This window comes from Haliotis rubra, unplaced genomic scaffold (genome assembly GCF_003918875.1).
Source record: "Haliotis rubra isolate DU_JTF1 unplaced genomic scaffold, ASM391887v1 Scf509, whole genome shotgun sequence".
In the NCBI taxonomy this organism is placed as follows: domain Eukaryota; kingdom Metazoa; phylum Mollusca; class Gastropoda; order Lepetellida; family Haliotidae; genus Haliotis; species Haliotis rubra.
This window is the reverse complement of record NW_025767201.1, coordinates 6,138-17,046: the sequence shown is the minus strand read 5'-3', so window position 1 is coordinate 17,046 and position 10,909 is coordinate 6,138.

Below are 10,909 nucleotides of genomic sequence, written 5' to 3'. Positions count from 1 at the left end.
CAAGTGTTAGGTGTGTTGCTGATATACCTATAGCAAACAGTGATTTGATGTACCTCAGAAACAAGTGTTAGGTGTGTTGCTGATATACCTATAGCAAACAGTGATTTGATGTACCTCCGAAACAAGTGTTAGGTGTGTTGCTGATATACCTATATAGCAAACAGTGATGTACCTCGAAACAAGTGTTAGGTGTGTTGCTGATATACCTATAGCAAAACATTTGATGTACCTCCGAAACAAGTGTTAGGTGTGTTGCTGATATACCTATAGCAAACAGTGATGTACCTCCGAAACAAGTGTTAGGTGTGTTTCTGATATACCTATAGCAAACAGTGATGTACCTCCGAAACAAGTGTTAGGTGTGTTTCTGATATACCTATAGCAAACAGTGATGTACCTCCGAAACAAGTGTTAGGTGTGTTGCTGATATACCTATAGCAAACAGTGATGTACCTCCGAAACAAGTGTTAGGTGTGTTGCTGATATACCTATAGCAAACAGTTATTTGATGTACCTCCGAAACAAGTGTTAGGTGTGTTGCTGATATACCTATAGCAAACAGTGATGTACCTCCGAAACAAGTGTTAGGTGTGTTGCTGATATACCTATAGCAAACAGTGATGTACCTCGAAACAAGTGTTAGGTGTGTTGCTGATATACCTATAGCAAACAGTGATGTACCTCGAAACAAGTGTTAGGTGTGTTGCTGATATACCTATAGCAAACAGTGATGTACCTCCGAAACAAGTGTTAGGTGTGTTGCTGATATACCTATAGCAAACAGTGATGTACCTCCGAAACAAGTGTTAGGTGTGTTGCTGATATACCTATAGCAAACTGATTTGATGTACCTCGAAACAAGTGTTAGGTGTGTTTCTGATATACCTATAGCAAACAGTGATGTACCTCCGAAACAAGTGTTAGGTGTGTTGCTGATATACCTATAGCAAACAGTGATGTACCTCCGAAACAAGTGTTAGGTGTGTTGCTGATATACCTATAGCAAACAGTTATTTGATGTACCTCCGAAACAAGTGTTAGGTGTGTTTCTGATATACCTATAGCAAACAGTGATGTACCTCCGAAACAAGTGTTAGGTGTGTTGCTGATATACCTATAGCAAACAGTGATGTACCTCCGAAACAAGTGTTAGGTGTGTTGCTGATATACCTATAGCAAACAGTGATGTACCTCCGAAACAAGTGTTAGGTGTGTTTCTGATATACCTATAGCAAACAGTGATGTACCTCCGAAACAAGTGTTAGGTGTGTTTCTGATATACCTATAGCAAACAGTGATGTACCTCCAAAACAAGTGTTAGGTGTGTTGCTGATATACCTATAGCAAACAGTGATGTACCTCCGAAACAAGTGTTAGGTGTGTTGCTGATATACCTATAGCAAACAGTGATGTACCTCCGAAACAAGTGTTAGGTGTGTTGCTGATATACCTATAGCAAACAGTGATGTACCTCCGAAACAAGTGTTAGGTGTGTTTCTGATATACCTATAGCAAACAGTGATGTACCTCCGAAACAAGTGTTAGGTGTGTTGCTGATATACCTATAGCAAACAGTGATGATGTACCGAAACAAGTGTTAGGTGTGTTGCTGATATACCTATAGCAAACTGTTATTTGATGTACCTCCGAAACAAGTGTTAGGTGTGTTGCTGATATACCTATAGCAAACAGTGATGTACCTCCGAAACAAGTGTTAGGTGTGTTTCTGATATACCTATAGCAAACAGTGATGTACCTCCGAAACAAGTGTTAGGTGTGTTGCTGATATACCTATAGCAAACTGTTATTTGATGTACCTCCGAAACAAGTGTTAGGTGTGTTGCTGATATACCTATAGCAAACAGTGATGTACCTCCGAAACAAGTGTTAGGTGTGTTGCTGTTTCTGATATACCTATAGCAAACAGTGATGTACCTCCGAAACAAGTGTTAGGTGTGTTGCTGATATACCTATAGCAAACAGTGATTTGATGTACCTCCGAAACAAGTGTTAGGTGTGTTGCTGATATACCTATAGCAAACAGTGATGTACCTCCGAAACAAGTGTTAGGTGTGTTTCTGATATACCTATAGCAAACAGTGATGTACCTCCGAAACAAGTGTTAGGTGTGTTGCTGATATACCTATAGCAAACAGTGATGTACCTCCGAAACAAGTGTTAGGTGTGTTTCTGATATACCTATAGCAAACAGTGATGTACCTCCGAAACAAGTGTTAGGTGTGTTTCTGATATACCTATAGCAAACAGTGATGTACCTCCGAAACAAGTGTTAGGTGTGTTGCTGATATACCTATAGCAAACAGTGATTTGATGTACCTCCGAAACAAGTGTTAGGTGTGTTGCTGATATACCTATAGCAAACAGTGATTTGATGTACCTCCGAAACAAGTGTTAGGTGTGTTTCTGATATACCTATAGCAAACAGTGATGTATGTACCGAAACAAGTGTTAGGTGTGTTGCTGATATACCTATAGCAAAAACATTTGATGTACCTCGAAACAAGTGTTAGGTGTGTTTCTGATATACCTATAGCAAACAGTGATGTACCTCCGAAACAAGTGTTAGGTGTGTTTCTGATATACCTATAGCAAACAGTGATGTACCTCCGAAACAAGTGTTAGGTGTGTTGCTGATATACCTATAGCAAACAGTGATGTACCTCCGAAACAAGTGTTAGGTGTGTTGCTGATATACCTATAGCAAACAGTGATGTACCTCCGAAACAAGTGTTAGGTGTGTTGCTGATATACCTATAGCAAACAGTGATGTACCTCCGAAACAAGTGTTAGGTGTGTTGCTGATATACCTATAGCAAACAGTGATGTACCTCCGAAACAAGTGTTAGGTGTGTTTCTGATATACCTATAGCAAACAGTGATGTACCTCCGAAACAAGTGTTAGGTGTGTTTCTGATATACCTATAGCAAACAGTGATGTACCTCCGAAACAAGTGTTAGGTGTGTTGCTGATATACCTATAGCAAACAGTGATGTACCTCCGAAACAAGTGTTAGGTGTGTTGCTGATATACCTATAGCAAACAGTGATGTACCTCCGAAACAAGTGTTAGGTGTGTTTCTGATATACCTATAGCAAACAGTGATGTATGTACCGAAACAAGTGTTAGGTGTGTTGCTGATATACCTATAGCAAACAGTGATGTACCTCCGAAACAAGTGTTAGGTGTGTTGCTGATATACCTATAGCAAACAGTGATGTACCTCCGAAACAAGTGTTAGGTGTGTTTCTGATATACCTATAGCAAACAGTGATGTACCTCCGAAACAAGTGTTAGGTGTGTTTCTGATATACCTATAGCAAACAGTGATGTACCTCCGAAACAAGTGTTAGGTGTGTTGCTGATATACCTATAGCAAAACATTTGATGTACCTCGAAACAAGTGTTAGGTGTGTTGCTGATATACCTATAGCAAACAGTGATGTACCTCGAAACAAGTGTTAGGTGTGTTGCTGATATACCTATAGCAAACAGTGATGTACCTCCGAAACAAGTGTTAGGTGTGTTGCTGATATACCTATAGCAAACAGTGATGTACCTCGAAACAAGTGTTAGGTGTGTTGCTGATATACCTATAGCAAACAGTGATGTACCCTCGAAACAAGTGTTAGGTGTGTTGCTGATATACCTATAGCAAACAGTGATGTACCTCGAAACAAGTGTTAGGTGTGTTGCTGATATACCTATAGCAAACAAACATTTGATGTACCTCGAAACAAGTGTTAGGTGTGTTGCTGATATACCTATAGCAAACAGTGATGTACCTCCGAAACAAGTGTTAGGTGTGTTGCTGATATACCTATAGCAAACAGTGATGTACCTCCGAAACAAGTGTTAGGTGTGTTGCTGATATACCTATAGCAAACAGTTATTTGATGTACCTCCGAAACAAGTGTTAGGTGTGTTGCTGATATACCTATAGCAAACAGTGATTTGATGTACCTCCGAAACAAGTGTTAGGTGTGTGTTTCTGATATACCTATAGCAAACAGTGATGTACCTCGAAACAAGTGTTAGGTGTGTTTCTGATATACCTATAGCAAACAGTGATGTACCTCCGAAACAAGTGTTAGGTGTGTTGCTGATATACCTATAGCAAACAGTGATGTGATGTACCTCCGAAACAAGTGTTAGGTGTGTTGCTGATATACCTATAGCAAACAGTGATGTACCTCCGAAACAAGTGTTAGGTGTGTTTCTGATATACCTATAGCAAACAGTGATGTACCTCGAAACAAGTGTTAGGTGTGTTTGCTGATATACCTATAGCAAACAGTGATGTACCTCGAAACAAGTGTTAGGTGTGTTGCTGATATACCTATAGCAAACAGTGATGTACCTCGAAACAAGTGTTAGGTGTGTTTCTGATATACCTATAGCAAACAGTGATGTACCTCGAAACAAGTGTTAGGTGTGTTGCTGATATACCTATAGCAAACAGTGATTTGATGTACCTCGAAACAAGTGTTAGGTGTGTTTCTGATATACCTATAGCAAACAGTGATGTACCTCGAAACAAGTGTTAGGTGTGTTTCTGATATACCTATAGCAAACAGTGATGTACCTCGAAACAAGTGTTAGGTGTGTTTCTGATATACCTATAGCAAACAGTGATGTACCTCCGAAACAAGTGTTAGGTGTGTTGCTGATATACCTATAGCAAACAGTGATGTACCTCCGAAACAAGTGTTAGGTGTGTTGCTGATATACCTATAGCAAACAGTGATGTACCTCCGAAACAAGTGTTAGGTGTGTTGCTGATATACCTATAGCAAACAGTGATGTACCTCCGAAACAAGTGTTAGGTGTGTTGCTGATATACCTATAGCAAACAGTGATTTGATGTACCTCCGAAACAAGTGTTAGGTGTGTTGCTGATATACCTATAGCAAACAGTGATGTACCTCCGAAACAAGTGTTAGGTGTGTTGCTGATATACCTATAGCAAACAGTGATGTACCTCCGAAACAAGTGTTAGGTGTGTTGCTGATATACCTATAGCAAACAGTGATGTGATGTACCGAAACAAGTGTTAGGTGTGTTGCTGATATACCTATAGCAAACAGTGATGATGTACCTCGAAACAAGTGTTAGGTGTGTTTCTGATATACCTATAGCAAACAGTGATGTACCTCCGAAGAAACAAGTGTTAGGTGTGTTTCTGATATACCTATAGCAAACAGTGATGTACCTACCCGAAACAAGTGTTAGGTGTGTTTCTGATATACCTATAGCAAACAGTGATGTACCTCCGAAACAAGTGTTAGGTGTGTTGCTGATATACCTATAGCAAACAGTGATGTACCTCCGAAACAAGTGTTAGGTGTGTTGCTGATATACCTATAGCAAACAGTGATGTACCTCCGAAACAAGTGTTAGGTGTGTTGCTGATATACCTATAGCAAACAGTGATGTACCTCCGAAACAAGTGTTAGGTGTGTTGCTGATATACCTATAGCAAACAGTGATTTGATGTACCTCCGAAACAAGTGTTAGGTGTGTTTCTGATATACCTATAGCAAACAGTGATGTACCTCCGAAACAAGTGTTAGGTGTGTTGCTGATATACCTATAGCAAACAGTGATGTACCTCCGAAACAAGTGTTAGGTGTGTTGCTGATATACCTATAGCAAACAGTGATGTACCTCCGAAACAAGTGTTAGGTGTGTTCTGATATACCTATAGCAAACAGTGATGTACCTCCGAAACAAGTGTTAGGTGTGTTGCTGATATACCTATAGCAAACAGTGATGTACCTCCGAAACAAGTGTTAGGTGTGTTGCTGATATACCTATAGCAAACAGTGATGTACCTCCGAAACAAGTGTTAGGTGTGTTGCTGATATACCTATAGCAAACAGTGATGTACCTCCGAAACAAGTGTTAGGTGTGTTGCTGATATACCTATAGCAAACAGTGATTTGATGTACCTCCGAAACAAGTGTTAGGTGTGTTTCTGATATACCTATAGCAAACAGTGATGTACCTCCGAAACAAGTGTTAGGTGTGTTGCTGATATACCTATAGCAAACAGTGATGTACCTCCGAAACAAGTGTTAGGTGTGTTTCTGATATACCTATAGCAAACAGTGATGTACCTCCGAAACAAGTGTTAGGTGTGTTTGCTGATATACCTATAGCAAACAGTGATGTACCTCCGAAACAAGTGTTAGGTGTGTTGCTGATATACCTATAGCAAACAGTGATTTGATGTACCTCCGAAACAAGTGTTAGGTGTGTTGCTGATATACCTATAGCAAACAGTGATGTACCTCCGAAACAAGTGTTAGGTGTGTTGCTGATATACCTATAGCAAACAGTGATTTGATGTACCTCCGAAACAAGTGTTAGGTGTGTTTCTGATATACCTATAGCAAACAGTGATGTACCTCCGAAACAAGTGTTAGGTGTGTTGCTGATATACCTATAGCAAACAGTGATGTACCTCCGAAACAAGTGTTAGGTGTGTTGCTGATATACCTATAGCAAACAGTGATGTACCTCCGAAACAAGTGTTAGGTGTGTTTGCTGATATACCTATAGCAAACAGTGATGTACCTCCGAAACAAGTGTTAGGTGTGTTTCTGATATACCTATAGCAAACAGTGATGTACCTCCGAAACAAGTGTTAGGTGTGTTTCTGATATACCTATAGCAAACAGTGATGTACCTCCGAAACAAGTGTTAGGTGTGTGTTGCTGATATACCTATAGCAAACAGTGATGTACCTCGAAACAAGTGTTAGGTGTGTTGCTGATATACCTATAGCAAACACATTTGATGTACCTCGAAACAAGTGTTAGGTGTGTTGCTGATATACCTATAGCAAAACAGTGATGTACCTCGAAACAAGTGTTAGGTGTGTTTCTGATATACCTATAGCAAACAGTGATGTATCCGAAACAAGTGTTAGGTGTGTTGCTGATATACCTATAGCAAACAGTGATGTACCTCCGAAACAAGTGTTAGGTGTGTTGCTGATATACCTATAGCAAACAGATTTGATGTACCTCGAAACAAGTGTTAGGTGTGTTGCTGATATACCTATAGCAAACAGTGAGTGATGTACCTCCGAAACAAGTGTTAGGTGTGTTTCTGATATACCTATAGCAAACAGTGATGTACCTCTCGAAACAAGTGTTAGGTGTGTTTCTGATATACCTATAGCAAACAGTGATGTACCTCCGAAACAAGTGTTAGGTGTGTTTGCTGATATACCTATAGCAAACAGTGATGTATAATCCGAAACAAGTGTTAGGTGTGTTGCTGATATACCTATAGCAAACAGTGATGTACCTCCCTCCAAACAAGTGTTAGGTGTGTTGCTGATATACCTATAGCAAACAGTGATGTATGTACCGAAACAAGTGTTAGGTGTGTTGCTGATATACCTATAGCAAACAGTGATTTGATGTACCTCGAAACAAGTGTTAGGTGTGTTTCTGATATACCTATAGCAAACAGTGATGTACCTCGAAACAAGTGTTAGGTGTGTTGCTGATATACCTATAGCAAACAGTGATGTACCTACCTCGAAACAAGTGTTAGGTGTGTTGCTGATATACCTATAGCAAACAGTGATGTACCTCGAAACAAGTGTTAGGTGTGTTGCTGATATACCTATAGCAAACAGTGATGTACCTCCGAAACAAGTGTTAGGTGTGTTGCTGATATACCTATAGCAAACAGTGATGTACCTCGAAACAAGTGTTAGGTGTGTTGCTGATATACCTATAGCAAACAGTGATGTACCTACCTCGAAACAAGTGTTAGGTGTGTTTCTGATATACCTATAGCAAACAGTGATGTACCTCCGAAACAAGTGTTAGGTGTGTTGCTGATATACCTATAGCAAAAACAGTGATGTACCTCCGAAACAAGTGTTAGGTGTGTTGCTGATATACCTATAGCAAACAGTGATGTACCTCGAAACAAGTGTTAGGTGTGTTGCTGATATACCTATAGCAAAAGTGATTTGATGTACCTCAAAACAAGTGTTAGGTGTGTTGCTGATATACCTATAGCAAACAGTGATTTGATGTACCTCGAAACAAGTGTTAGGTGTGTTTCTGATATACCTATAGCAAACAGTGATGTACCTCGAAACAAGTGTTAGGTGTGTTGCTGATATACCTATAGCAAACAGTGATGTACCTCTCGAAACAAGTGTTAGGTGTGTTGCTGATATACCTATAGCAAACAGTGATGTACCTCGAAACAAGTGTTAGGTGTGTTGCTGATATACCTATAGCAAACAGATTTGATGTACCTCGAAACAAGTGTTAGGTGTGTTGCTGATATACCTACAAACAGTGATTTGATGTACCTCCGAAACAAGTGTTAGGTGTGTTGCTGATATACCCTATAGCAAACAGTGATGTACCCCAAACAAGTGTTAGGTGTGTTTCTGATATACCTATAGCAAACAGATTTGATGTACCTCGAAACAAGTGTTAGGTGTGTTTCTGATATACCTATAGCAAACAGTGATGTACCTCGAAACAAGTGTTAGGTGTGTTTCTGATATACCTATAGCAAACAGTGATGTACCTCCGAAACAAGTGTTAGGTGTGTTTCTGATATACCTATAGCAAACAAACATTTGATGTACCTCCGAAACAAGTGTTAGGTGTGTTTGCTGATATACCTATAGCAAACAGTGATGTACCTCGAAACAAGTGTTAGGTGTGTTGCTGATATACCTATAGCAAACAGTGATGTACCTCGAAACAAGTGTTAGGTGTGTTTCTGATATACCTATAGCAAACAGTGATGTACCTCGAAACAAGTGTTAGGTGTGTTGCTGATATACCTATAGCAAACAGTGATGTACCTCGAAACAAGTGTTAGGTGTGTTGCTGATATACCTATAGCAAACAGTGTTATTTGATGTACCTCGAAACAAGTGTTAGGTGTGTTTCTGATATACCTATAGCAAACAGTGATGTACCTCCGAAACAAGTGTTAGGTGTGTTCTGATATACCTATAGCAAACAGTGATGATACCTCGAAACAAGTGTTAGGTGTGTTGCTGATATACCTATAGCAAACAGTGATTTGATGTACCTCGAAACAAGTGTTAGGTGTGTTTCTGATATACCTATAGCAAACAGTGATGTACCTCCGAAACAAGTGTTAGGTGTGTTGCTGATATACCTATAGCAAACAGTGATGTACCTCGAAACAAGTGTTAGGTGTGTTTCTGATATACCTATAGCAGCAAACAGTGTATTTGATGTACCTCTGAAACAAGTGTTAGGTGTGGACAGTGATATACCAAACAAGCAAACAGTGATGTACCTATAGCAAACAAGTGTTAGAAACAAGTGTTAGGTTGCTGATATACCTATAGCAAACAGTGATGTACCTCGAAACAAGTGTTAGGTGTGTTGCTGATATACCTATAGCAAACAGTGATGTACCTCGAAACAAGTGTTAGGTGTGTTTCTGATATACCTATAGCAAACAGTGATGTGACCTCGAAACAAGTGTTAGGTGTGTTTCTGATATACCTATAGCAAACAGTGATGTACCTCGAAACAAGTGTTAGGTGTGTTGCTGATATACCTATAGCAAACAGTGATGTACCTCGAAACAAGTGTTAGGTGTGTTTCTGATATACCTATAGCAAACAGTGATGTATGTACCGAAACAAGTGTTAGGTGTGTTTGCTGATAGCAAACCTATAGCAAACAGTGTTAGATGTACCTCGAGAAACAAGTGTTAGGTGTGTTGCTGATATACCTATAGCAAACAGTGATGTACCTCCGAAACAAGTGTTAGGTGTGTTTCTGATATACCTATAGCAAACAGTGATGTACCTCCGAAACAAGTGTTAGGTGTGTTGCTGATATACCTATAGCAAACAGTGATGTACCTCCGAAACAAGTGTTAGGTGTGTTTCTGATATACCCATAGCAAACAGTGATGTACCCGAAACAAGTGTTAGGTGTGTTGGTTGATATACCTATAGCAAACAGTGATGTACCTCAAAACAAGTGTTAGGTGTGTTGCTGATATACCTATAGCAAACAGTGATGTACCTCGAAACAAGTGTTAGGTGTGTTGCTGATATACCTATAGCAAACATTTGATGTACCTCGAAACAAGTGTTAGGTGTGTTGCTGATATACCTATAGCAAACAGTGATGTACCTCCAAACAAGTGTTAGGTGTGTTGCTGATATACCTATAGCAAACAGTGATGTACCTCGAAACAAGTGTTAGGTGTGTTGCTGATATACCTATAGCAAACAGTGATGTACCTCGAAACAAGTGTTAGGTGTGTTTCTGATATACCTATAGCAAACAGTGATGTACCTCGAAACAAGTGTTAGGTGTGTTTCTGATATACCTATAGCAAACAGTGATGTACTTCGAAACAAGTGTTAGGTGTGTTTCTGATATACCTATAGCAAAACAGTGATGTACCTCGAAACAAGTGTTAGGTGTGTTGCTGATATACCTATAGCAAACAGTGATGTGTACCTCGAAACAAGTGTTAGGTGTGTTGCTGATATACCTATAGCAAACAGTTATGATGTACCTCGAAACAAGTGTTAGGTGTGTTTCTGATATACCTATAGCAAACAGTGATGTACCTCGAAACAAGTGTTAGGTGTGTTTCTGATATACCTATAGCAAACAGTGATGTACCTCAGAAACAAGTGTTAGGTGTGTTTGATTGATATACCTATAGCAAACAAGTGTTAGGTGTTTGATGTATAACCATAGCAAACAGTGATGTACCTCGAAACAAGTGTTAGGTGTGTTGCTGATATACCTATAGCAAACAGTGATGTACCTCGAAACAAGTGTTAGGTGTGTTTCTGATATACCTATAGCAAAACAGTGATGTACCTCGAAACAA